This window comes from Lagenorhynchus albirostris, chromosome 10, assembly GCF_949774975.1.
Source record: "Lagenorhynchus albirostris chromosome 10, mLagAlb1.1, whole genome shotgun sequence".
In the NCBI taxonomy this organism is placed as follows: domain Eukaryota; kingdom Metazoa; phylum Chordata; class Mammalia; order Artiodactyla; family Delphinidae; genus Lagenorhynchus; species Lagenorhynchus albirostris.
In genome coordinates this window covers 9,887,307-9,914,398 of record NC_083104.1, presented here as the reverse complement: position 1 = coordinate 9,914,398, position 27,092 = coordinate 9,887,307, and the positions used below count along the sequence as shown (strand labels likewise).

Here is a 27,092-nt window from a genome sequence, read left to right as displayed (position 1 = left end):
GCTGTAAAATCACTCGCCCTTCTAACATCATTGCCGTTGCAGGAGCACGGAGGAGCAAGTGGTTAGTTCTGACTTGGCAGATCCAGGAGACTGCAGGACAGAACTGGTATATGAGCTGGGCTTTAAAGGTAGATTTGAATTTTAATGGAGAATATGGAGTAAGAATTGGTGAAGAACCAAGGGAAAGGGAGATTCGTTGCAAATGGAGAAAAGAAAAGTGGCATAAAGACAAGAAAAGTCAAGACTTATGGAAGAGATAGCAAAAACTCTGCGTGTGACTGGAGCAGAGAACGGGATAGCAAAAACTCTGCGTGTGACTGGAGCAGAGTAGACGAAGGCTGGAAGTTAAGATGAAGTCATCCTTGAATAACATTAAAGTTTCCTCCTTTAACCTCAATTTCCACCTTCTGCTCCCTTCATTAACATTGGAAAATTAAAAGTGAATTTGACTGGGCTGGTGACAATGGCAGTATGAAGCAAAGAGAGGAGAATAAGAGTAAAAAATTTAGTAGTACCTTGGTGAAGCTGGGTAAATGATGGGTGGTGGTGTCACGTCAAAGCATGGGCAAGTGATTGTGACAAATATAGGCTTATTTCTTGACTATATGACTTCAGTTAAGGTACTTAAGCCCTCTAGGCTGCAGTCTCCCAACCTGTAAAATGGGGATAAAACCTCGCTTCCTCCAAGGTTTCTGTGAGGATCTAATGAGCAATGGAAGTAGGAGTTGAGTCCAGTAATCAGTTTTTAATACATATAAAGTAATGTGAGGATAAGGGTAAGAATACTTGGTATCATTTATTGAATGCTTATTATGTGTCCAATATTGTGCTAGTCCATTTACATATCTTTTCTCACTTAGCTTTCTTTTCTCTTATCTGCCTTTCTATAGGCAAGAGATAACTGATGGCTCAGTTATGAGGAAACGCAGTTGTGAGGAAAATGTCAGAGGGAAAATGTGCCAGAAAGTTAATTCCTAATGGACCTGTCAGCCTTAAACAGAGCACGTCTGTGCTAAACTGTGTAAAGTATCTGTGCTAAAACTGCTCAATTGGACAAGTTTTGATAAAGTATTAATGAATAGGCATAAACAGCTTGGAGATTTTTGGAGGGTATGTGGTAATATTAGTATTGGTGTGATGACTTTTGAAAGTTCTGTGGCATATAGAAGTCAAAAAGAAGACCCGGAAAGGGGGAAAACTCTCTCTGAAAGTTATTGGGGAAGTCTGGCTAGTAAGACTCCAAAAGGGAGAATCAGTAAGAGGCCAGGTTATTCATAGGCCTTCTAAGAATGTGTCCATGAGAAATATTTACAATGATTGGATGCCGGAATAAAGGAGAACACTGGCTCCATAAATGGTAACTTATTTTATACAAACAGGCTAATGATAAAAATAATGAAAATCTGATGGATTTTTGAGAGATTTATTGGCCAAACTGAGACAAAAGTGCATAACAGCTAGATGCTCATAGTTTTAATCAGTTCACTTTGGAGTCAAGCAAAGATAGCACCTGAAATGGTAAGGGACGTTTATGCAAGGTCACAAAGATTTTTGGTGGTGCATTTGGGATATAAACCCATTTCCATAAGAATTCTTTCAGAAGTCAAATGTTTGCTTGTCAAAAATAGCATGAACTTACTTCCAGGAAAAGTTCCTAAGAAAAAATAATTTGAGTAATGAAGCACACTGATGTAACGGTTAATTTAAGAACCCAGAAATAGAGGTAAAGAGTAAAGCAATTATGGGTTAAGGGTCTGCATAAATTCCCCTGGAAGGGGGATATGGTCAGAGATGGCAATTTGAAAACAGTGAGTCACCAAAAGTAAAAGTTTAAATTACAAGCTGTTCTGGGGGTCTTCAAGAGAGATTTTATAGATTGAACAACAACAGCAGCAAGGATAAGGTATAATGCTGTCATGTAGACTGCAGCCTGAAAAGAAAGCATTGCAGAAAAGCCACATCATCCTGAATTTATATTTCCGTGCATTTGAACAGATTGGAGAGCAGTAAAGTTGTTTTAAGAGCGAGTGATTTAAGTCAGCCAGCTTGTGAATAATACGAGATATTTTTGCATTTACATTAACTTATGTCCATAAATAACGAACTTTAACAGTGAACAAAATCCATAATCCTGATAATGCTAAGAAAACTGGAAAGATACCTTTACCTTGAAAAGACAGGATAAAGAAGACAGCATAGAAATTTAGGGAGACTGCAGTTTTGGAAAAATTATATTAACATTTATTTGCTGCTGCAGCTTTGAAACGTGATGATTTAAAGAAAGAAGTAGACTGTTGATTTCTAAAAGGTAATGTGTTGGCTGAAAGAGACAAGAATCTTGTTGAGACCTAAAGTGTCCTTTTAAGGATATATTTCAATGTCATTTCAAAAAATAAACACATTTCCCATAACAAAACAGTGAGGTTAATGGAGTAATGCAGGTGAAAGCTTTTTGGCCCGAAGGAGTTTTATCGTTGAACACACCATGACCCGGGCCTGTGAGCGCCAGCACAGTGGCTGTTTTTACAAGATCGGGTACAATATGCACAGTAGTTCTGGCCTTAGCGCTAGGCAAGGATCATTCTTTTTGTATCTTCCTGATTGCTTCCTCTACAGAAATGGGATAATCCCTCCGCTTCTAAACTGGAAAGTAGTTTCTTCCCTCAATAAAACTAGTTTCTTCTCCAGGTTGAGCTTTTCCAACTCTTAGAGGTCTAAAATGAATGATATGAAACATACTATGTTTGCATCTATTTTTATTTAAGAGTTATCTAAGGAGATTTATCTAATTAAATAGGAATTTCCTAACAGATGCCAAAATAAACAATCAAAAAGTTTTCTTTAGAGATCATATATATTATATAACAAGATCCACCTAAGAGTTAAAATATAAGTAGGTATACAATTTAACTATTTGAAGATAATTTTTCTTCTTACCACTGAAGCAATAAGCAGGTAGTAGTACAATTTGGGGAAAACAATATTTCTGGCTTTTGTTTGTTTTATTTTAATTTGTGATATTCATGAGATCTTTCGTGAAGCCTCTGGGTATATAGTAAAATTAATGGGTTTTTAACTTTGTATTGACTCGTATTTTTGTAGGTTTTAAATTTTTCTTCTGGCTTTAATCTATACTATCTCCTTTTACTTTTTCATTTAGAAATAATGTATTTTTCTCAGGATTGCAATCTCAGTGCAGTCCTCTACTTTTCTACTTGTTGGACGTTCTCTTAGACGTCTACATTTTTGTCTAGTTAGTACATTTCTAGTTTTTTATACAATTGATAAGAACTCTTTAATCTTATCAATTCTTTATATTTTCTCTTTGGAGACAAGATTTATAGGGATTTCCTTGGGCTTAAACTAGAAAGAAAAACGAATTTGCATATGAAATGTTGAAGGCTTTGTTACAAAGTGGGTTAACATTATATGTATTTTTAAAATAAACTATGTACTTCAACCAGAGCACCTAACTGTTAACCTCCAGATTAATATGTATCATAAAATATGTGCATGCTTCCAACACATGGCATTGCCTCCTATTACTGCATGTCCAGGAGAAATTGTTTTGTCTTGTAGCAAAAGGCATTAGCTCTTTGCACATTTTTTTTTTCTTTTTTTAAGGACAGCTATCCAAAAATCAAGTTGAACCCTTGTATATGAGGACAGAAAAGGACAATTTTTAGACAGGTCTAATATCCAGTTGTACCTTTCAGTCACTTAGAGAGAAGGCTTAGACCCCTGAAGCCCAAAGTCACAGGTTTTTTAGGATTATGGTGGTATATACCTCCAGTTTATAGGGAAAAAATGCGTTGTAGAAAATCCAAGTTAAATTAGGACTAAAATCCAAGTTAAATCTAGAACTAAAGTTTTACTGCTCCCAATGCTTGTAAACTGTAGGTTACTGCTCTGTTGTCCATTTCATCAGTTGCAAAATATTCAAGTTAGTCTTTCAGTGCTAACAAGAACATAAAAATGCATTATGTCTAAAAGCAGAACATGATTGCCAAGCCAGATCTGCGCATTACCTGAGAGTTTGGGGCGCCACCCAAGCGGCATCTACTTGTTTGCTACTGACCTTCAGTTAGACTTGCTTAAGAATTGTTACAATGTAATAACATACACCGTTATGTACTCTTGAGTTTATTGAAAACACACGCAAATGTAGACACACATATACACAAGCACACCAGCACGCACCTACTCTAGAGCCTAGAATTTTAAGAGTCAGAACTTTTTATTTGCTTCGGGATTAAGATGGACCCTGTATTTCCTCAGCATGCTAATTAGAAACTCTATAAACAATTCAAAACCAGCTTCTTAAAATTCTGTTTTTAAAAAATTGATGTTAAATATTATCCCCAGAGAGTTCTACTCTGACTTTCCAAATTGTTTTTTTCTCCTTTCATGGGATAAACAGGGTTTCTTTTTGTTTGTTTTTTTATCTCTCATTATAAAAAATTCTATCTTAAAAGCTGATTTATTATTTCTTCCTTAGCAAGGATGACTTGGGAACAAAGTTGATATTTCATCAGTCTTGTTTTTATTTAAGTTGAAAGGTTATATATTTCTGCTATCTACTGCAATAATGCTAAATACTTTTATAGTGCTTGTAAATCTTATGACATTATTTTTTTAGTTTGTATTTAAGGCATTTACTCAAAAGGGACCCTATGCCTCAGTTCATGTTACTCTATCATCAGTGTGTATGGTCACTCTATTTTCTAATACTTTGAGGTTGGTTTTGGCCCTGATGTTCCTCTGCCAGATTTATTTCCTTTATTTTCCCCTATATAGCACCATTTGGGCCATTTAATATGTAATTTCCCAACTCACCTTTCATAGTTATTTTAAACATATGTATATATTTGGAATACTAAGTTGTTTTGTATTTTCTAATTTTTGCAAAAGTAGTATTGACTAAAAATCACATCCTATTCTTTTATTTTGTCTACACAAAATTATTGTTTTAAAATTTGTCTGTGTTGCTCCATAGAAATTATTGCTTCTGGCCACTGTCTAATATTCCACCATATGTTAATACCATGTTTTGCTTATCCATTACCCTGGTGATACGTACTTAGGCTATTTTCAACACTTTATGTCCACCATAAAGCATTAATACACTCTTTCGTAGAAGTCATATATATGCCTTATTTCACAGATTCCTCCCCAGAATAGCTGTACCATTTTCCCCTCACCAGCAATACTTGGAATTTCTCTCTTGCCATATCCTTTGTCACATGCTGTTAATCTGCATTTTTAAAAATTAATTAATTTATTTATTTTTGGCTGCATTGGGTCTTCATTGCTACACGCAGGCTCTCTCTAGTTGCAGCGAGTGGGAGCTACTCTGCGTTGCGGTGCGCAGGCTTCTCATTGCAGTGGCTTCTCTTGTTGCGGAGCACAGGCTCTAGGCGCGCGGGCTCAGTAGTTGTGGCTGCCAGACTCTAGAGCGCAGGCTCAGTAGTTGTGGTGCGCAGGCGTAGTTGCTCCACAGCATAATTTGCATTTTAACTTCTGGAAATTTGGCATGTGTGGATTCATATGAAGTAAGGTGTTTTAATTCTGCATTGCTCTGATTCTAGAAAAGTTAGGTCTTCATATACTTTCTTGCTATTCACGTTTTCCATTCTATGAATTGCCTATTCATGACCTTCGCTCAGTTTTCTATTGAGTATTCTGTGCCTTTAGAGATGTAGAAGCTTTTGTATTCAGATGTTGAGTCCTTTATTGGGTTTTAGCTAATGTATATGTCTTCTACCCATCAACTGTTTTTCAGTCTGACTTTGGTATCCTTTATTGTACATAAAATTCTAATTTTTTATTAAAGTATAATTGATTTACAATATTATGTTAATTTCAGGTGTACAACATAGTGATTCAATATTTTTATAGATTATGCTCCATTGAAAGTTATTATAAAATATTGGCTATATTCCCCATGCCCTACAATATATCCTTGTATCTCATTTATTTTATACATAGTTGTCTGCACTTCCTAATTCCCAGTCTGTATCTTGCCCCTCTCGCTTCCCTCTCCCCACTGGTAACCACTAGATTGTTTTCTATATCTGTGAATCTATTTCTGTTTTGTTGTATTCATTCATTTGTCTTATTTTTTAGATTCTACTTATAAGTGATATCATTACAGTATTTGTTTTTGTCTGACTTATTTCACTAAGCATAATACCCTCCAGGTCCATGTATGTTGCTGCAAATGGCACAATTTAATCATTTTTTATGGCTGAGCAGTGTTCCATTGTGTACATATGGTACGTATTCTTTGTTCATTCATCTGGTGATGGACACTTAGGTTGCTTCCATATCTTGGCTATAGTAAACAACGCTGTTATAAACACTGGATGTGGGTGCATGCATCTTTTCAAATCGGTGTTTTTGTTTTCTTCAGATATATACCCAGGAGTGGAATTACTGGATTATATGTTTGTTCTGTTTTGTTTTTGTTTTTATTAACATCTTTATTGGAGTATAATTGCTTTACAATGGTGTGTTAGTTTCTGCTTTATAACAAAGTGAGTCAGCTATACATATACATATGTCCCCATATCTTCTTCCTCTTATGTCTCCCTCCCACCCTCCCTATCCCATCCCTCTAGTGGCTACATCAGTTAACATTCCCACCAACAGTGTACCAGGGTTCCCTTTTCTCCACATTCTCGCCAAGGCTTGTTATTTTTGTTCTTTTTTATGATAGCCATTCTGATCTGTGTGAGGTGATCTCTCATTGTGGTTTTGATTTGCATTTCCCCGATGGCTAGTGATGTTGAGCATCTTTTCATGTGCCTGTTGGCCTGTATGTTTTCTTTTGAAAAATGTCTGTTCAGCTCTTCTGCCCATTTTTTTATTAATAAATTTATAATTTTAATATAGTTAAATTCATCACTTTTGCTTCATACAATGTATGCTTCTTTTTTTTCAAAGATCTAGTTCATCTCTTACCCTGAAATCACAAATATATTACCTTGCAATTTCTTTTATTCTCTCTAGATTTTATTTTTCACATTTAGATATTAAAACTATTGTATTTTAGTTTTGTACATTAGGTGGAATTATATAACATAATGGTTAATAGAATGATTTCTGTGGGGTTTAAGTTCCAGCACCACCATGTACTTCTTAGGCTAGTCATTTTATCTCTCATACCTCAGTTTTTCCACCTGTAAAATGAGGATAATAGTTTATGCCTTGTGGATTTTTTGGTGAAGATTAGGTGAGCTATATAGGACTGGGTACAACGTAAGTGATATCACTAGGTTAAGATCCAGTCTCATATCTCTTTTTAAAATGAGACTGTTTCCCCAAAAGCTGTAATTCACCTGCCTCCATTGGACTATGATTCCATCTCTTTCATGTGCCAACTTCCTATCTGTATGTAGCTCTATTTCTAGGCCACCTGTTTGATTTGTTTTCTTGTTTGCCGTTTCTTCCAAGGGCATCACACAGTTCTTATCTATCATGACTTCCCAATATATCTTAATGTATAGGGCACATTCTCCATTTTGAGCTTATTTTTCAAAACTACCTTAGCTGTATGGAGAACTTTATTCTTCCAGATACATTTTATTTTATTTTATTTTAATTTTTTTATAGGAGATAGAGCAGTCTGCTCTATTTTTTTTCTTTTACTTTTTTGCCTGCATTGGGTCTTTATTGCTGCATGTGAGCTTTGTCTGTTTGCAGCGAGGGGTGGGGCAGGAGGCTACTCTTTGTTGTGGTGCACAGGTTTCTCATTGCAGTGGCTTCCCTGGTTGCGGAGCACAGGCTCCAGGCTCGTGGGCTTCAGTAGTTGTGGCTCATGGGCTCTAGAGTGCAGGCTCAGTTGTTGTGGTGCACCAGCTTAGTTGCTCCGTGGCATGTGGGATCTTCCCAGACCAGAGATTGAACCCGTGTCCCCTCCATTGGCAGGTGAATGCTCAGCCACTGCGCCACCAGGGAAGTCCCCCAGATACATTTTAGAATTACTTTTTTATGCTGTCACTCAAAAAAAAAAAAAAAAAAGAGCTTGGCCTTTTATTACAGTTGCATTTAATTTTATAGATTAATATAAGGACATTTATATTATTATAGTAAGTCATCTCATCCATACCTGTGATATATATCTCTTTTACTCATGTGTCCTCTAATAAAGTTTTCATTATGAAGATTTTCTGCATAATTTATTAGGTGAAACCCCATACTCTCTATAGGTTTTGTTACTATGGTAAATTCATCTTGTATTGTATCTAGATATTGATGCTATGGAGGAACACAATTGATTTTGGTGTATTAATTTTTTTCCAGCCCCTATGTTGAGCTCTTTTCTTAGATTTAATAGCTTATTGATTTTCCTGTGTTTCCAATGAAATACATAATCAAAACAATCTATAAATATGACATTTTTATCTATATTCTTCTAAACCTTCTCTCTCTTTCTATTTCTCTCAATACACAGCTCCAAAAAGGTCAGTTCCAATAGACCAGTAATGTTAGAAATCTTTATCTCAATTCTCTTCTTAAAGGAAATGCTAATTTTTTTAAAAAAATTAGTAGTATAATAATTTTTGTTAGTGTATACATGTGCCATGTATTTTTGGTATATAGCCTTTTATCAAGGAAAGATAGTTATTATTTGGATCTAGTGTTATAAAATTTACCCTACCCAATAGATTTTGAACCTCATGGGATGCTTTTTATCTCCTCTATCTAAAAATATGATGATATGATTTTCTCCTTTTATTTAACTAATACAATGAATCACATGAATTGATTGATACTGAACCAACCTTGCATTCTCAAGGATAAACCCACTTGACCAAATCGTATTACAGTATAGATTAGCTTTTACTGTATTACAAACCACCTCAAAACTTAGTGGCTTAGGGAGATCAGCTCGGTGCTTTGTGACCACCTAGAGGGGTGGGTGGGATAGGGAGGGTGGAAGGGAGGGAGACACAAGAGGGAAGAGATATGGGAACATACGTATATGTATAACTGATTCACTTTGTTATACAGCAGAAACTAACACACCATTGTAAAGCAATTAGACTCCAATAAAGATGTAAAAAAAAAAAAACCTTAGTGGCTTAAAATAGCAATTACTTGGCAATTTGGGACTGGATTCATCTGGGTAGTGTTTTACTTTTGGTTTTATCTGGGCTCCTTCATGCAGTTTTAGTCAACTGATGGATCAGCTGAGTGAGAGCTGGTCTGAGACAGCCTCACTCACAGGTTTGGTGGTTGGCATGGACAGTGGGAGCACCTGGTCCACTTGTCTTCAGAACCTAGTGGGCTAGTCCTCGGCAACTGAGCCATCAAGCTCTTTTGCTATTATCTCATCATGTGGGTTGAGCATGCCAAAGCCCAGTCCTGCTGAAGTGGTGACTCAGGAATGAGGGTGTAGAAGGGGATTGTACCATAATTTTTGAAACATCCTATCACAGTGTTTTTAATATACCTTAAAACTCTGTGTAATAATATTGTATTTAGGTTTTTGACTTATATTTTTAATAAGGAAAATTAGATTGTAATTTTTTTTATATTGCCCCTGTTTGGTATAATATTCTTCTTCCACCTCTAGCCCCATTATTCTAGCTTGGGGTACTTAAAATGTATTGAAGGGGATAGAAATGAGTATTGCATCTTAAATAACATAGTCTTGGACAAGTGGTTCCCACTTATCACTGAGGTTGTTCAAAAGGCTGTGCTCTCACAGTGGACTATTGAACCCTTATGCACACCAAGCATTGCATCTCACTTATACTTTACTAGCATTCTTGTTCTGGTTCCTTGATTTTAATTTAAAAAGTAATAAGTACTTGAAAAAATACAAAGTAAGAAGCAAAAACCCTCCATCACCCTAGTCTCTTTCCCTCACAGGCAAAACAACTATAAAGTTAAGATGTCAATTTAAAAATATTTACAAGATGAAAATGATTCTTAAAAGTCCTTGGGGGTATTTAATCATTGAAGGGTATGCTGAAGAAGGTAAGTAACAGTTTGACCTCCAATCCAGAGGCTATTGGCAAGAAGTGTAAACAGTGCTCTAACAACATGGCCTAAAAGAACTATAGAACTAAAGAAAAAGCTAGGATTAGGATTATTGGGCCCGAATTCACATTGTTCCTAATGAAGAACCTGAAAATCATGAAATACTGACTGATGTCTATTCTAAGTCATTCCAGAATGCTATTTTCTATGTCGAATAATGGAGTTTGAGAGAGAAATAAGAAGGAATAAAGTCCAATTTGGTTTTAAAGAATCATGGAGAAATGAAGATTATTTCTTTCATAATTTCCCTATAGATAGAGCTCTTCTATGACTGACTGTTTCATTAAAGTAGGGAAATACAGGATGTAATCCAGAAAATCATATCAGTTTACTTCAAGTCAGTCCTCTTCTGGGCAAACACATCTTTAACTTCATTTGTATTATATAGTATTTTAAATTATGAATTGTTTTGTCTTCTCAAGTCAGTTTCTTTTAGCCACGTGGATTTGTTCTCTATTTATTCCTTCCCTCTCTTCCTTCTTCTCTCCTGTACTCCCTTTCTTATTAGTGAATTGGAAAGACAATTTCCTTATATATGCTAAACTATGCAATAGCAAAACCCCAAAATATAACTAACATTTTATGAAGAAGACAATAATGAAAAAAAATTATAGTGGAAAAATCTTAGGAAACTGGAAGGAATTTGGGGGTCTTTCTGTCTCAAAGCAGATTTGGAATGTGAATTTCAGGTTCTCTTTTTTAATGCAGGGTTGCTAGTTGAGGCTTTATTTTGTTTCCAGAAAAACAATCAGCTTACATATTTTTTTAACAAGGTTTTCTTCACCTTTGGAAATTAGTAATGATTAAAAAGAATATTATATACTTAAGTGATGTCTAATTTTTTTCCTCATGAGTTCACCATACTTCAGGTTATAGCCCTGATCTGTTTAATCCTCCAACAATCCTGAGAGGGAGCAAAGGGGCAGATGTTCTTTCCTCATTTCACAGATGAGAAAACTGAGGTTCAAAGATTCAAACTGAGGTTAAGTGCTTCTGCCAAGGTCATTCTCTGAGGTGAAGCCGGAGCCAGGAATAGCACCTCATCCTCTTGTTTTCTCTCATGTGATTCTCCATCCGCTGACCCACTCTGACTATAAAAACGCACTGTACCAGGCCTCACACAGTCCCTGAAACGTCCTTTTAGTAGGACACTATGGTAGTGACAAGATTGAACAGATATAAAGAATGCCGTAAAAAAGGACCTGTCTTTTTTGTTGACTCCATCCCATATAATTCCACAGCCACACTGCATGAGAAACATGAGACATCCATTAAGATCATGTTCCCATTAGTTCCCAAAATCTAGCTAGAACTAGATTTTGCAGAAATTGAAGACACATCTTGTGGCCTGACTGCTGAAAATGAGTGTCTCAGGAGTCAGGGAGGCATTGCTGCTCAACGAAGTCAACAATGCCCTTTGCTAATTGTTTCTCCTCCATTTCTGAGGGAATTTAAATTCATGATCGGCACCATATATTATACTTCAATACTATTCATCATCCATCTTGTACGTATTTGCAGGAAAGAATGTTGCCCAAGTCATTATATCCCGCCATGATTCACAGTCGTATGACCTTAGGTGGCAGCTCAGCAGGAGCTTACCGGTGCCTTAAATCATCCCTGTTGTGGACATACAAGAGCATGACCTCTGACTTCCCAAGCTGTCTCTTCATGAAATGAAAATGGAACTGAGAGTTTAGGGGAAGGTTTTGAAAGTGTCTGGCTCTTGTAGTCATCTAATGAGGTCCTCATTTCTAGCTGCTAAGCATGCCCTTTAATTGGTGGTCACTCGAAAATCAATGATAATATAACTGTCCAACTCTTTGGAGCTATTTTTCTCTCTGCTTTCTATCCTGCAAGTGCACGATAAAAGAAACCACCCATTCAGCCATTATCTTGTGTCACTTACTATTCAGAGATCAGTCTTCCTTTATGTGCTCCTTCAGGAAAGACCTGGGTTGTATTTTTCACTTGCCTTTCAGGCAGAGAGTAGAGTCCTTGGCACAGATTAAGTCCTCAAAAATGTTAGATGGGTGGGCAGTGGATTGCAGCACACGAGCAACTACAGTAACATTGTGATTTTTTACTGTACATGACAAGGAAATGACCTCAGTTGGGGAAATAAATGCCTAGCACATATGCCACCACTTTCCCCTTCCATCTTCATTACAGTCCTTACTAATCTATTATGACATTTTTTCCCATTGGGTCTCGACGTGACCTCAGGGTCCTTGTAGAATATAAACAGTCCTGTGTAATGTAAACCTTGTATAATGTAAACAATGCTTTACTGTTTGATTTGAGTTGGGACACGAGAAGAATCCTATTTTCCGTCCATAACGTAGACATTGGGAATAATAGCTAATGCTCATGTAAGCATATAGATTCATAGGATAGAAAAAATAATTTTTAAGAAATGACCTAGTATAGACTCAGGGGGAAAGTATATGTTAACTTGATTATAGAAATTTGGTTCAGCCTCTCAGCTTCAACCTTCAAAAATCATGTCACTTTTAATTTTAAACCAACATATGAATCCAAGGTATAGCAAAATAAACCATAAACCTTGCAGAACAGGGCCCTTCTAGATACGATCTCGTTAGGACCTGATCCTCCATGATTGTATCTACACAGAGGGGTAATGCCAGGTCCCCTACTGGGAAGTTGAATTGGAGGAAGAGATAGACATAGAGGTACTATGGATAATTCTAGACTGACATGGTCATCATGTAGTCCTATGAAAAATAATTTCTGATGAGTATAGAGTAAATCAGCAATGAGAAATGGAGAGGATTGGAATTAAGTAGACTCGTCACTAGTCCATGGTTATTACCAGTGTACCAGTTTAGCAATGAATTACTCAAGGTAATTGATGCTAGGTAGTCTAACAAACACTCCTGAAAGCCAAGTGTCTTAACTTAATAAATGTTTATTTCTCTTGTCAGAGACCAGTGTGAATTAGGTGGTTCATTCTTAGCAGATTGCTTTCAAGTAGTGAATCAGGAACCCATGCCCCCTCCACCTTGAGGTGTTGTCTTAAATGCATGACTACCTAAACCACAGCAGAAGGGAGCATGGGCAGTCATGCATAATATCTCCTGGCCAGGCCTGAAAGTGGTAGACCCATACCCTTTCAACAAGAATGCAAAAACTTGACCTCTGCCTGGCTCCAAGGGAGGTTAGAAAAGGTCATTGTTCTGTGTGTCCAGGAAGAGGAGAATGAAATGCATCTCACTGTCTCATCCATAGCTGAAGGCAGGTAATCTGTGACAGAGAACAATGTTTGCAGGTGGTGATACATGAAGATTGAGGAAGATTGATTTCTCAATCATTGAGGAGTACTGTTCCATCTGACTGAGTTCTGAATGGTAATAAAGTCATCCACTGAAAACTTACCAATCTAGTATGTGTGCAAGATATTATGAATTATAGTCTTACCGTTAATTTAGCAGACCCACAAATATTTACATCTACCAAGCACTGTGCCGGCAACTGCAGCTTACCAGCACTTCTTTCCTGGGCCCTGGATAATTTCCAGTAGTTGGTATCAGGATCTGAGCTATCCACTTGATGTGGACACTAGTCCCCTTGTAGCCCTTTCACAGGAGACTTTAATCATTCGTGGCCAAAAACAAAGGAAATGGGCAAGAGTTACTGCTCTGCTTATCAGAAAGTGTCTCCTAAAGTCTTGTCTCCTAAATCATTTTTCTGGCCCCTTTATAGTAATTCTTTCTTTCTTCACATTTCTTGGCCTACTGAACACTATAATCAAATCCTCCCTCAATTTTCTTTTTTCTGAAGTATATAAAACTACATTTTCTTCAGGCTTTTTTTTAAAAAAATGATAATTATCTTGTTTGTTTGTATTTGGAAAATCTAATGAGATCACATATTTAAAAATCACATACTATCAAAAGATAAATAATAGTAGTAATTCCTTCTGGAATTTTTTTCCCCCTCATCCAACCAATGTTAGGTCCCTTACCCCCTTTCTTAGCAACTTTTATTAATTTCTTATGTGTCTATCAGAAGTTTTTTGTGGACATAGGCAAAGGTACATGTGTATGTTTCAGAGGTTACTGTTGTCATGAATTCACAGAAGCCGGAGCCTGGAAAGCATTAAGTGGTCCTGAGCACCCCATTTCCAATGAGAGAGCGTAGCAGTGCTCAAACGGCTGGTGTCCTATAATTCAGCTCACTTCTGGCACTATCTACCTGTAGATAGCATCAGCTCTCACATGTTGAGGGCTCAGTCCAGCAGGAATGCACACACACACTTCAGGTGCCAGTCACCAAGTACATGTTGTCACCTGTGCTTCTGACCCTTGTACCACCGATCAGAGGTTCCAACGACCCCCTTATTAGCTTTAATTAATTTGCTCAAGTGACTCATAGAACTCACAGAAATATTCTATTAACTAGATTAACCGGTGTATTATAAAATGATAAAACTCAGCAACAGCCAGATAGAAAACATGTATAGGACGAGGTATGGGGAGAAAGCATGGAGCCCACTCTCCCCAAATCTCCATGTGCTCACCAACTGGGAAGCTCCCTGAACCCTGTCCTTGGGGGTTTATGGAGGCTTCAGTACACAGGCGTGACTGAATAACTCATTGGCCATGGGCGATTGAGCTCAATCTTGAGTGGCTCTTCCCTGCCCTGAGGTCAAGGGGGTGGGGCTGAAAGTTCCAACCTCTAATCACAAGGTTGGCTCCACAGGCTCCCATCCTTAGGTGCTTTCCAAAGATCACCTTGTTAACATAACAGAAGACACCATTATCATCTCATCACTTAGGAAATCCCAAGGGTTTTAGAAACTCTGTGGCAGAAACTGGGACAGAGACCAAAAATATAATTCTTATTACTCCTAAATCACAGTTATCTAGGTAAATGTTTGTATCACCCCAAACAGGCAGTAGTCACCAGGGAAAATAAGTTAATTGCCAGTCTTTTCTATTAATTTTTAAAAATCAGATTTAAGAAGAGAATTTTTTTAATGGCCAGTGAAAATGTCTCTTACTTTAGCTCTTGCCTTTTTCTACTTATTATTTATTTTTTCAATTTTTAGTTTAGTTTTGAAAAGTGTCTTTAAGTTATTTTAAGGTTAGAACCGAACCTTCCAGGGTTAAAAAGATACTGCGTCTCTTGAAAGAGATTATTTTAGACTTAGTGAAATGGATTTGATGCTAGAGAACATGTGACATCATACATTTGACCTTTTTGAAATGATTTACATTATATCAGCTACATTTTAAGTCCAGCAGCTATAACCAAAAAAAAAGAAAAAAAAACCTACTAATTAAGGCAACTTTGCAGATTGATGGTATTAGATTATCAATTAAGATTTCAGTTTTAAACCAGATTTTTCCTCTAAATAGTGATCCAAAGACCACTAGTTTTACGGTCAGTCTAATTAGTCAGACAGACTTCTGATTGTTTAGTGCCTTCACTTGAAGTTTGTTAAATATTTTGAATAGCACTTATGCTCCCATGGGACATTAGTGACTGTGAAGTCAACAGAAAAGAAAAAAAAAGTAAGAAAAAGGATTTTGTTGTAAAATAAACTTGAGAAATCCTGGGTTCAGTAAATTTAAACATGTTTCTTGACTGGAGGACTTTTGAGATGTGGAATGAGCTATAATGTGCTCTGTGAATATCACTGTTAAGTAGAGTTTGGTCTGAAGTGTTTTTAAACTTTATTTGGCTCTACAACCTTTTGTCAGTGGAACATTTTAAAGGACTCTGTTTCTAGCAACTTTGGAAAATGCTGTTCTGGTCTCAGTTAAGCCCTTGAAATCTTAGTATTTGGAAGGAGATCCACACACAAGCTCATCCAATTTCTGGTACAGAAATCTACCATGTATCCATGCTATAGGCTCACTCAGCTGTGGATGAGTGTTTTGATAACAAAATGCTCACTACCCATAAATCAGCTGATTCTATAGTCGGAATGCTGGTCTGTTAGGAGGTTTTAACTTTTTAAGTGCCTTTTACTATTAGAAAATTTTAAGTTTTAAAATTTTGTCTCTTGGACCTAGATCTGATCTCTGGATTAAGATAAGTCCTACTCAAGTAAAAGAATCCTTATTTTTCAAGAATGATTTGTACATAAAAAAAAAAAAATCCATATACTTAAAATCATCTGTAAATAGTGACTGAAGAGTAATTGAAAATACATTTGAAAATAATTTTCATTTGAAATTTATGTCAAAATATGTTATTATATATACGAATCCAGTATATTTTCTCTTATAGCCAGTAAAATTTAGGTTAAATTTTAATTAAGCACAAGTGCTACAATTAAAAAAAAGAATTACATTTTGTTTTGAGTGATTATTTCAGCAAAACTGGTTTATGGGACAGTAAATTGTCCTTCACTGCATGTTCAATGTTAGCAGCTCAAACAGACAGGCTAATTCTGGTAAAAATTCAAGAGTTTTCCAAGGCCTTCTCTTAATTATTTGATACTCAATTGTTTATCTTTTACTTCTATTGTATCTCTTTTTTAAATCGTTAACTACACATCCTCATTTATCAATGGCTTTGTATGTGTAACCCAGCAGATCTCTGGTATTATTTACAATGGCTTCATGATATTATATCTTTAAAATTCAGAATTTCACTTTAAAGTTGATTTGAATTTTATTTCTATTATACGATATTATGTTTATGTTATGAATCCATCAGTGAGTAATTTGCTGAAACAGGATGAGCAGTTTGCTGACTTAGAAGGGCTGGAATCTATAGACACCTTAAAATTAGGATGTAGATAACGAATAGTTGGATGACAAGAAACCCTGTTATATGAAAACAGGAATAATGAGTGTTCCAGATCTTATCTTTTCTGTTCTTACTTTTCTCCAAAGATTAGTTCTAGAGTCCTTAATTCTCCATTCAGTATTAAATGATTGACTATTTGCAGCCTTCCCACCATTCTACCCACTTCTACATCTGAGTTTGGTAAACCTTTTGGTTTCATCCTTTCTTTGTGAAGTAGTGTTCCTAGTCAAGCCAGAAGGCTGTTCCATTGAAGGTTTAGCATTTTAGTGATTTTAGTAGTAAGGGTAAGGATAAGTGGTCTTCAGCCAGTCACAGTCTTCCACCCAACCTTTCTTCATATGAATTTCCTGCCGTAGAAAAATTAGACAACCAGGCTGAATGATTGAGTCCCTGACTATGACTAGCAATGAACTACTCAGCCCTGGCTTCCTGGGCATGCCATCCTTCAAAAACAGCCTGCCAGATGGAATCTCAATCCCCTAGCTTGGCATTCAATATACTCATACTCTAATCCACCAAAATCCACTTGCAGTAATTCTCTCCACTTCTTTCATACAGCAAATATCCATTCACCCAACTGCATTCACTTATCTGGAGTACAAGTTCTTTTCCTTATATTCCAATATATCCCTATTTCATCTGCCTAGGAAGTCTTTCAAATTCTTCACAATCGTAAATCCTACATGGTCTTTACTTTCCTACCTTTACAACTTGACCTTAAGAAAATTTTTGCTTTCCAACATCTATAAGTCAATCAATCAATAAACCATTAATAAGTTCATAGGCTGCTTCAATACAGTACTCCTCAATACAAATATAGTGGTCAATCCTTAATAATAACAGCTTATATTTGATCACATAGAAATGTATTTTAACTCACATATTTGTTATCTAAAATGATAGTATAGCACTCTTCATTTTGTTGGTTATTTTCACATGTTTTAATGTCAGTATCACCTCTTTGAAGACTTAAAGTATATGATGTCCATTTTTTCAGTATTTTAGTACCCTGCCCTGTTTTACACTTAGTGGGTGTTCAATAAATGACTTCGACACTTCACAGAATGGAGAAAATTTTCCCTAATCCTACCTAATCCTACAAGCGTTGACCCTATCTGACTTTGCACATCACTTGTTAATGGCAGCTGGGTAGTTGTGTTTGATAGAAATTCAAGAAAAAAATTTCTACATGTTTCAAGACCAAAGCCACAGTCATATGAGGACCTTAGTCAGCATCATGAATATATTCTTAAACATATACAATGGAGAATTACACTGTTATGATTTTGTGATGAATCACATGTAAAACAGTCATTCACATTTTATTTTATTTATTTATTATTATTTTTAAATATCTTTATTGGAGTATAATTGCTTTACAATGGTGTGTTAGTTTCTGCTTTATAACAAAGTGAATCAGCTATACATATACATATATCCCCATATCTCCTCCCTCTTGCATCTCCCTCCCACCCTCCCTATCCCACCCCTCTAGGTGGTCACAAAGCACTGAGCTGATCTCCCTGAGCTATGTGGCTGCTTCCCACCAGCTGTCTATTTTACATTTGGTAGTGTATATATGTCCATGCCACTCTCTCTTTGTCCCAGCTTACCCTTCTCCCTCTGCGTGTCCTCAAGTCCATTCTCTATGTCTGCGTATTTATTCCTGTCCTGCCCATAGGCTCTTCAGAACCATTTTTTCTTTCTTTCATTTTTTTTTTTTTTTTTAGATTCCATATATCTGTGTTAGCATATGGGATTTGTTTTTCTCTTTCTGACTTACTTCACTTTGTATGACAGACTCTAGGTCCATCCACCTCACTATGAATAACTCAATTTCGTTTCTCTTTACAGCTGAGTAATATTCCATTGTATATATATGCCACATCTTCATTATCCATTCATCTGTCACTGGACACTTAGGATGCTTCCATGTCCTGGCTATTGTAAACAGAGCTTCAAAGAACATTGTGGTACATGTCTCTTTTTGAATGATGATTTTCTCAGGGTATATGCCCAGCAGTGGGATTGCTGAGTCGTATGGTAGTTCCATTTTTAGTTTTTTAAGGACCCTAAATACTGTTCTCCATAGTGACTGTATCAATTGACATTCCCACCAACAGTACAAGAGTGTTCCCTTTTCTCCACACCGTCTCCAGCATTTATTGTTTGTAGATTTTTTTGATGATGGCCATTCTGACCGGTGTGAGGTGATACCTCATTGCAGTTTTGATTTGCATTTCTCTAATGATTAGTGATGTTGAGCATCCTTTCATGGGTTTGTTGTCAATCTGTATATTTTCTTTGGAGAAATGTCTATTAAGGGCTTCTGCCCATTTTGGGATTGGGTTGTTTGTTTTTTTGATATTGAGCTGCATGAGCTGCTTGTATATTTTGAGATTAATCCTTTGTCAGTTTCTTCATTTGCAAATATTTTCTCCCATTCTAAGGGTTGTCTTTTGCTCTTGTTTATGGTTTCCTTTGCTGTGCAAAGGCTTTTAGGTTTCATTAGGTCCCATTTGTTTATTTTTGTTTTTATTTCCATTTCTCTAGGAGGTGGGTCAAAAAGGATCTTGCTGTGATGTATGTCATAGAGTGTCCTGCCTATGTTTTCCTCTAAGAGTTTTATAGCGTCTGGTCTTACATTTAGGTCTTTAATCCATTTTGAGTTTATTTTTGTGTATGGTGTTAGGGAGTGTTCTAATTTCATTCTTTTAAATGTAGCTGTCCAGTTTTCCCAGCACTGTTATTGAAGAGGCTGTCTTTTCTCCATTGTATATTCTTGCCTCCTTTATGAAAAATAAGGTGACCATATGTGTGTGGGTTTCTCTCTGGGCTTTCTATCCTGTTCCATTGATGTATATTTCTGTTTTTGTGCCAGTACCATACTGTCTTGGTTAGTGTACCTTTGTAATATAGTCTGAGGCCTGGGAGCATAATTCCTCTAGCTCTGATTTTCTTTCTCAAGATTGCTTTGACTATTCAGGGTCTTTTGTGTTTCCATACAAATTGTGAAATTTTTTGTTCTAATTCTGTGAAAAATGCTGTTGGTAGTTGGATAGGTATTGCATTGAATCTGTAGATTGCTGTGGGTAGTATTGTCGTTTTCACAATGTTGATTCTTCCAATCCAAGAACATGGTATATATCTCCATCTGTTTGTATCATGTTTCATTTCTTTCATCAGTGTCTTACAGTTTTCTGCATACAGGTCTTTTGTCTCTTTAGGTAGGTTTATTCCTAGGTATTTTATTCATTTTGTTGCAGTGGTAAATGGAAGTGTTTCCTTAATTTTTCATTATTAGTGTATAGGAATGCAAGAGATTTCTGTTCATTTATTTTGTATCCTGCTATATAACCAAATTCATTGATTAGCTCTAGTAGTGTTCTGGTAGCATCTTTAGGATTTTCTATGTATAGTATCATGTCATCTGCTAACAGTGACAGCTTTACTTCTTTTCCAATTTGGATTCTTTTATTTCTTTTTCTTCTCTGATTTCTGTGGCTACAACTTCCAAAACTATGTTGAATAATAGTGGTGAGAGTGAACAACCTTGTCTTATTCTTCATCTTAGAGGAAATGGTTTCAGATTTTCACCACTGAAAACGGTGTTGGCTGTGGGCTTGTTATATATGGCCTTTATTATGTTGAGGCAAGTTCCCTCTATGCCTACTTTCTGGAGGGTTTTTATCATAAATGGGTGTTGAATTTTGTGGAAAGCTTTTCCTGCATCTATTGAGATGATCATATGGTTTTTCTCCTTCTATTTGTTAATATGGTTTATCACATTGATTGATTTGCAGATATTGAAGAACGCTTTCATTCCTGGGATAAACCCCACTTGATCATGGTGTATGATCCTTTTAATGTGCTGTTGGATTCTGTTTGCTAGTATTTTGTGGAGGATTTTTGCATCTATGTTCATCAGTGATATTGGCCTGTAGTTTTCTTTCTTTGTGACATCTTTGTCTGGTTTTGGTATCAGGGTGATGGTGGCCTCGTAGAATGAGATTGGGAATGTTTCTCCCTCTGCTATATTTTGGAAGAGTTTGAGAAGGATAGGTGTTAGCTCTTCTCTAAATGTTTGATAGAACTCGCCTGTGAAACCATCTGGTCCTGGGCTTTTGTTTGTTGGAAGATTTTTAATCACGTCTCTATTTCAGTGCTTCTGATTGGTGACTTTATATTTTCTATTTCTTCCTGGTTCAGTCTCAGAAGGTTGTGCATTTCTAAGAATTTCTCTGTTTCTTCCAGGTTGTCCATTTTATTGGCATAGAGTTGCTTGTAGTGATCTCTCATGATCCATTGTATTTCTGCAGTGTCTGTCGTTACTTCTCCTTTTTCATTTCTAATTCTATTGATTTGAGTCTTCTTCCTTTTTTTCTTGATGAGTCTGGCTAATGGTTTATCAATTTTGTTTATCTTCTCAAAGAACCAGCTTTTAGTTTTATTGATTTTTGCTCTTGTTTCCTTCATTTGTTTTTCATTTATTTCTGATTTGATTTTTATGATTTCTTTCCTTCTGCTAACTTTGGGGTTTTTTTGTTCTTCTTTCTCTAATTGCTTGAGGTGCAAGGTTAGGTTGTTTATTTGAGATGTTTCCTGTTTCTTAAGGTAGGATTGTATTGCTATAAACTTCCCTCTTAGAACTGCTTTTGTAGCATCCCGTAGGTTTTGCGTCATCGTGTTTTCATTGTCATTCGTTTCTAGGTATTTTTTGATTTTCTCTTTGATTTCTTCAGTGATCTCTTGGTTTTTTAGTAACATATTGTTTAGCCTCCATGTTTTTGTATTTTTTACAGTTTTTTTCCTCTAATTGATATCTAGTCTTGTAGCATTATGGTCAGAATAGATACTTGATACGATTTTAATGTTCTTACATTTACCAAGGCTTGACTTGTGACAAGTCAATGTATGATCTATCCTGGAGAATGTTCCATGAGGACTTGAGAAGAAAGTATATTCTATTCTTTATGGATGGAATGTTCTATAAATATCAATTAAGTCCATCTTGTTTAATGTGTCATTTAAAGCTTGTGTTTCCTTATTTATTTTCATTTTGGATAATCTGTCCTTTGGTGAAAGTGGGGTGTTAAAGTCCCCTACTATGATTGTGTTACTGTTGATTTCCCCTTCTATGGCTGTTAGCATTTGCCTTATGTATTGAGGTGCTCCTATTTTAGGTGCATAAATATTTACAATTGTTATATCGTCTTCTTGGATTGATCCCTTGATCATTATGTAGTGTCCTTTTTTGTCTCTTGTAATAGTCTTTATTTTAAAGTCTATTTTGTCTGATATGAGAATTGCTATTCCAGCTTTCTTTTGATATCCATTTGCATGGAATATCTTTTTCCATCCCCTCACTTTCAGTCTGTATGTGTCCCTAGTATGTGTCTGAAGTGGTTCCTTTGTAGACAGCATATATAGGGGTCTTGTTTTTGTATCCATTCAGCCAGTGTATGTCCTTTGGTTGGAGCATTTAATTCATTTACATTTAAGGTAGCTATTGATATGTATGTTCCTATTACCATTTTCTTAATAGTTTTGGGTTTGTTATTGGAGGTTTTTTCCTTCTCTTGTATTTCCTATCTAGAGAATTTCCTTTAGCATTTGTAGTAAAGCTGGTTTTGTGGTGCTGAATTCTCTTAGCTTTGGCTTGTCTGTAAAGGTTTTAATTTCTCCGTCCAATCTGAATGAGATCCTTGCTGGGTAGAATTATCTTGGTTGTAGGTTTTTCCCTTTCATCACTTTAAATATGTCTTGCCACTCCCTTCTGGCTTGCAGAGTTTCTGCTGAAAGGTCAGTTGTTAACCTTATGGGGATTCCCTTGTATGTTATTTGTTGTTTTCCCTTGCTGCTTTTAATATTTTTTCTTTGTATTTAATTTTTATAGTTTGATTAATATGTGTCTTGGCATGTTTCTCCTTGGATATTTCCTGTACGGCACTGTCTGTGCTTCCTGGACTTGATTGCCTACTTCCTTTCCCATATAAGGGAAGTTTACAACTGTATTCTCCTCAAATATTTTCTCAGTCCCTTTTTTTTTCTCTTCTTCTTCTGCGACCCCTATAATTCGAATGTTGGTGTGTTTAATGTTGTCCCAGAGATCTCTGAGACTGTACTCAATTCTTTTTATTCTTTTTTCTTTATTCTGCTCTGCAGTAGTTATTTCTGCTATTTTGTCTTCCAGGTCACTTTTCTGTTCTTCTGCCTCAGTTATTTTGCTATTTATTCCTTCTAGAGAATTTTTAATTTCATTTATTGTGTTCTTCATCATTGTTTGTTTGCTCTTTAGTTCTTCTAGGTCCTTGTTAAACGTTTATTGTATTTTCTCCATTCTATTTCCAAGCTTTTGGCTCATGTTTACTATGATTACTCTGAGTTCTTTTTCAGGTGGACTGCCTATTTCCTCTTCATTTGTTTCGTCTGGTGGGATTTTTCCTTGTTCCTTCATCTGCTGTGTATTTCTCTGTATTCTCATTTTGCTTAACTTACTGTGTTTGGGGTCTCCTTTGCAGGCTGCAGGTTTGTAGTTCCTGCTGTTTTTGGTGTCTGCCCCCAATGGCTAAGGTAGGTTCAGTGGGTTGTGTAGGCTTCCTCGTGGATGGGAGTGGTGCCTGTGTTCTGGTGGATGAGGCTGCATTTTGTCTTTCTGGTGGGCAGGACCACATCCTGTGGTGTGTTTTGGGGTGTCTGTGACCTTATGATTTTAGGCAGCCTGTGTGCTAATGGGTGGGGTTATGTTCCTCTCTTGCTAGTTGTTTGGCATAGGGTTTACAGCACTGGAGCTTGCTGGTCTTTGAGTGGAGCTGGGTCTTAGCGTTTAGATGGAGATCTCTGGGAGAGCTTTCGCCTTTTGATATTACGTGGTGCCGGGGTGTCTCTCGTGGACCAATGTCCTGAACTTGGCTCTCCTGCCTCAGAGGCACAGGCCTGACACCCTTCAGGGCACCAAGACCCTGTCAGCCACACGGCTGAGAACAAAAGGGAGAAAAAAAGAAAGAAAGAAAGTAAAAAATAAAAGTTATTAAAATAAAAAATAAAATATTAAAAATTTAAAAAATATTAAAAAGTAATTTAAAAAAGGAAAGAAGAGAGCAACCAAACCAAAAAAGAAATCCACCAATGATAACAAGCACTATAAAGTATACTAAAAAGCAAAAAAACAAAAGCAATACAGACAGAACCATAGGACAAATGGTAGAAACAAAGCTATACAGACAAAATCACAGAAAGTCCACTGCCTCAATTTTGGAATGATTCATTGTCTATTCAGGTATTCCTCTGCTGGGATAGATTTCCCTTTTTCTTCTTTGTTCGCACAGCTCCTGGGGCTCAGCTTTGGATTTGGCCCCGCCTCTGCGTGTAGGTCACCTGAGGGCGTCTTTTCTTCACCCAGACAGTACAGGGTTAGAGGAGCAGCTGCTTCGGGGGCTCTGGCTCACTCAGGCCGGGGGGAGGGTGGGGTACGGAGTGCAGGGCGAGCCTCCCGCAGCAGAGGCCAGCGTGACGTTGCACCAGCCTGAGGCGCGCTGTGCGTTCTCCCACGGAAGTTGTCCCTGGAATTCGGGACCCTGGCAATGGCGGGTTGCAAAGGCTCCTGGGAGGGGAAGTGTGGACAGTGGCTTGTGCTTTCACACAGGACTCTTGGTGGCTGCAGCAGCAGCCTTAGCATCTTATGCCCGTCTCTGGGGTCCGCGCTGATAGCCGCGGCTCGCGCCTGTCTCTGGAGCTCGTTTCGGCAGTGCTTTATTAATCCCCTCTCCTTGCACACCCCGAAACAGTGGTGTCTTGCCTCTTAGGCAGATCCAGACATTTTCCTGGACTCCCTCCCAGCTAGCTGTGGCACACTAGCCCCCTTCAGGCTGTGTTCACTCAGCCAACCCCAGTCCTCTCCCTGGGAGCTCACCTCTGAAGCCCGAGCCTCAGCTCCCAGCCCCCAGCCCCCAGCCCCCAGCCCCCACCTGCCCTGGCAGGTGAGCAGAGAAGCCTCTGAGGCTGGTGAGTGCTGGTCGGCACCGATCTGTACGGGATGCTCTCTGCTTTGCCCTTCGCACCCCTGTTGCTGTGCTCTCCTCCGTGTCTCCAAAGCTTCCCCCCCTCCCCCACTGCTCCCTGTCTCTACCAGTGAAGGGGCTTCATAGTGTGTGGAAACTTTTCCTCCTTCACAGCTCCCTCCCAGAGGTGCAGGTCCCGTCCCTATTGTTTTGTCTGTGTTTTTTCTTTTCTCTTTTGCCCTACCCAAGTACGTGGAGAGTTTCTTGCCTTTTGGGAAGTCTGAGGTCTTCTGCCAGCGTTCAGTAGGTGTTCTGTAGTTGTTCCGCATGTAGATGTATTTCTGATGTATTTGTGGGGAGGAAGGTGATCTCCACGTCTTACTCCTCTGCCATCTTGAAGGTTCATTCATATTTTAAATACTCTTCAGAGCACAACTTTTTAACTTTTATTTCTCTAAACATAATTATTTAATAATTAAGAGGTGTCAAAATATTACAGTTGGTTTTTCTTGTCATTCTGTTTGTTTGTTTGATCCCATATGGAATCTTGGATATTTTGGGGCAACTTATATTCTGTAGCAGTATACAGTATATATGCACAATGTTTTAAAAATCTGATGTATAAATATTGAGTTTTACTGTCACCTAGATGGCAGATATGCAAAAAATAAATTTTTTAAAATATTTCTAATGTCCTGGTTTTAAAGTAGGGAGCACTTTCTCAATGTTCATCTCTTCACATAGTCATAAAATTTCCTACTTTAACAAAAGTCACTTGGTTCTCTGCACGCCAATGAACTTGAATGTTAAATTTACAAGTTCATGCTAATGTGTTCTCTGCTAAATTTGGGAAATTTTCTTTCTGTGTATCCATTGATATTTCACTATTTATCATGGTGGTGTAAATGCTTGGGTTAGCTTGACCTAAAGGCATCCAAATTCATGGAAATGAATGTGGAAATGGGACGATATAATTAAATATCACAATTAATGGGCTTGATGCTCCTATTTCATTCTTCACACAAATGTATTAAAAGTAGATTTTTTTTTTATTAGGTAAGACTTGGTTCTATATATAGTTCAGCCAGAAGTAAAATTATTCCTAAATCAGCCTGTCTCTCAACCTAATGCATCAGCTTCAGCCTGTACACATAATGACAGTCAGACCTTGATTGGCTTTTTTCTCTTCCAACTGGCGGTGTAGACAGCAAACGGGAACCCTGTCTGACAAGAGTTTGTGTATAGACCCAGAGAAAAATTTTAACATGGCACTGTTGTTTATGTTATGATTAACCAAATTTATTGATCCAGTCATTTATTTATGTGTTCTTACAAAGTCCTGTATTCATCCATCCAGCACATTTCCTGAATACTTACCATGCACCAAATACTGAAACTACAGTAATAAGCAAAACAGACATAGCTCATATAGTCCCGGATTTCATAATTTGGAAAGCACAGCTGGACTAGAGTTACCCTTAGGAAAAATACGTTCAAATATAATTAATCACACAAATATGTGAAATGAATAATAAACATATGATGCTGTAAAAGCAACAAGACCCAGTATTTTCAAGAGGTCAAAGAAAGGCTTTTTTGTGTCAGTGCCATTTGAACTGAGATGGGAAGGACGCATTAACTAAACAATGGTGGTGATGGGGAAAGTAATCACTAGCTATCTGACCTCAGATAGGTTACTTAACCAGTTTATGCATCAGTTTTCTCATCTATCAAATGACAAGGTTAAAAGTACCTACTTTATAGGGTCTGATGAGGATTTGGTAAGAGTTTAGGACTATGTTCACTACATGGGCTCTATGTAAATATCACATATTGTTGTTACATGGCATTTTTACCCATAGTTTGCTAAGTTAGAAACATACTGAAGAAAATAAAAATAATTAAATAATACTGAATGTTGATTTCAGATTTATTCAAAGTAAGATGCAAGTGATAAATAAAACTTTCCATACAAAAAATCACAGTTCAGGTAGGGAGACAACATGGAAAATGTTGAAAGCGATGAAAATGATGATGTGAACTGCTTAAAATATGTGCATTATGAAATGACACCTAGGAAAACTGGAAATCAATGAAGTTGTGTTAATTGCTATTTTTTTTGGAAAGGGAAAATGGATGCTTGCAATAAACTTAAATGAAAGATTTTTAAAAATGGTGCCCTGGGAACAGAGAGGCACAAAAGCATGCTCATAATTTTGTGGCTTGGGCTGAAGCATTTCTCAAATGTCCTTGAAAGTT

General features: G+C 37.0%; 1 protein-coding gene across 4 annotated transcripts in view; it reads left to right on the top strand.

The window, feature by feature from the left end:
* Positions 1-27,092, top strand: part of GRM7 (glutamate metabotropic receptor 7) — an 817,821-nt gene that overhangs the window by 31,339 nt on the left and 759,390 nt on the right. The gene's annotated exons all lie outside the window — the stretch shown is intronic.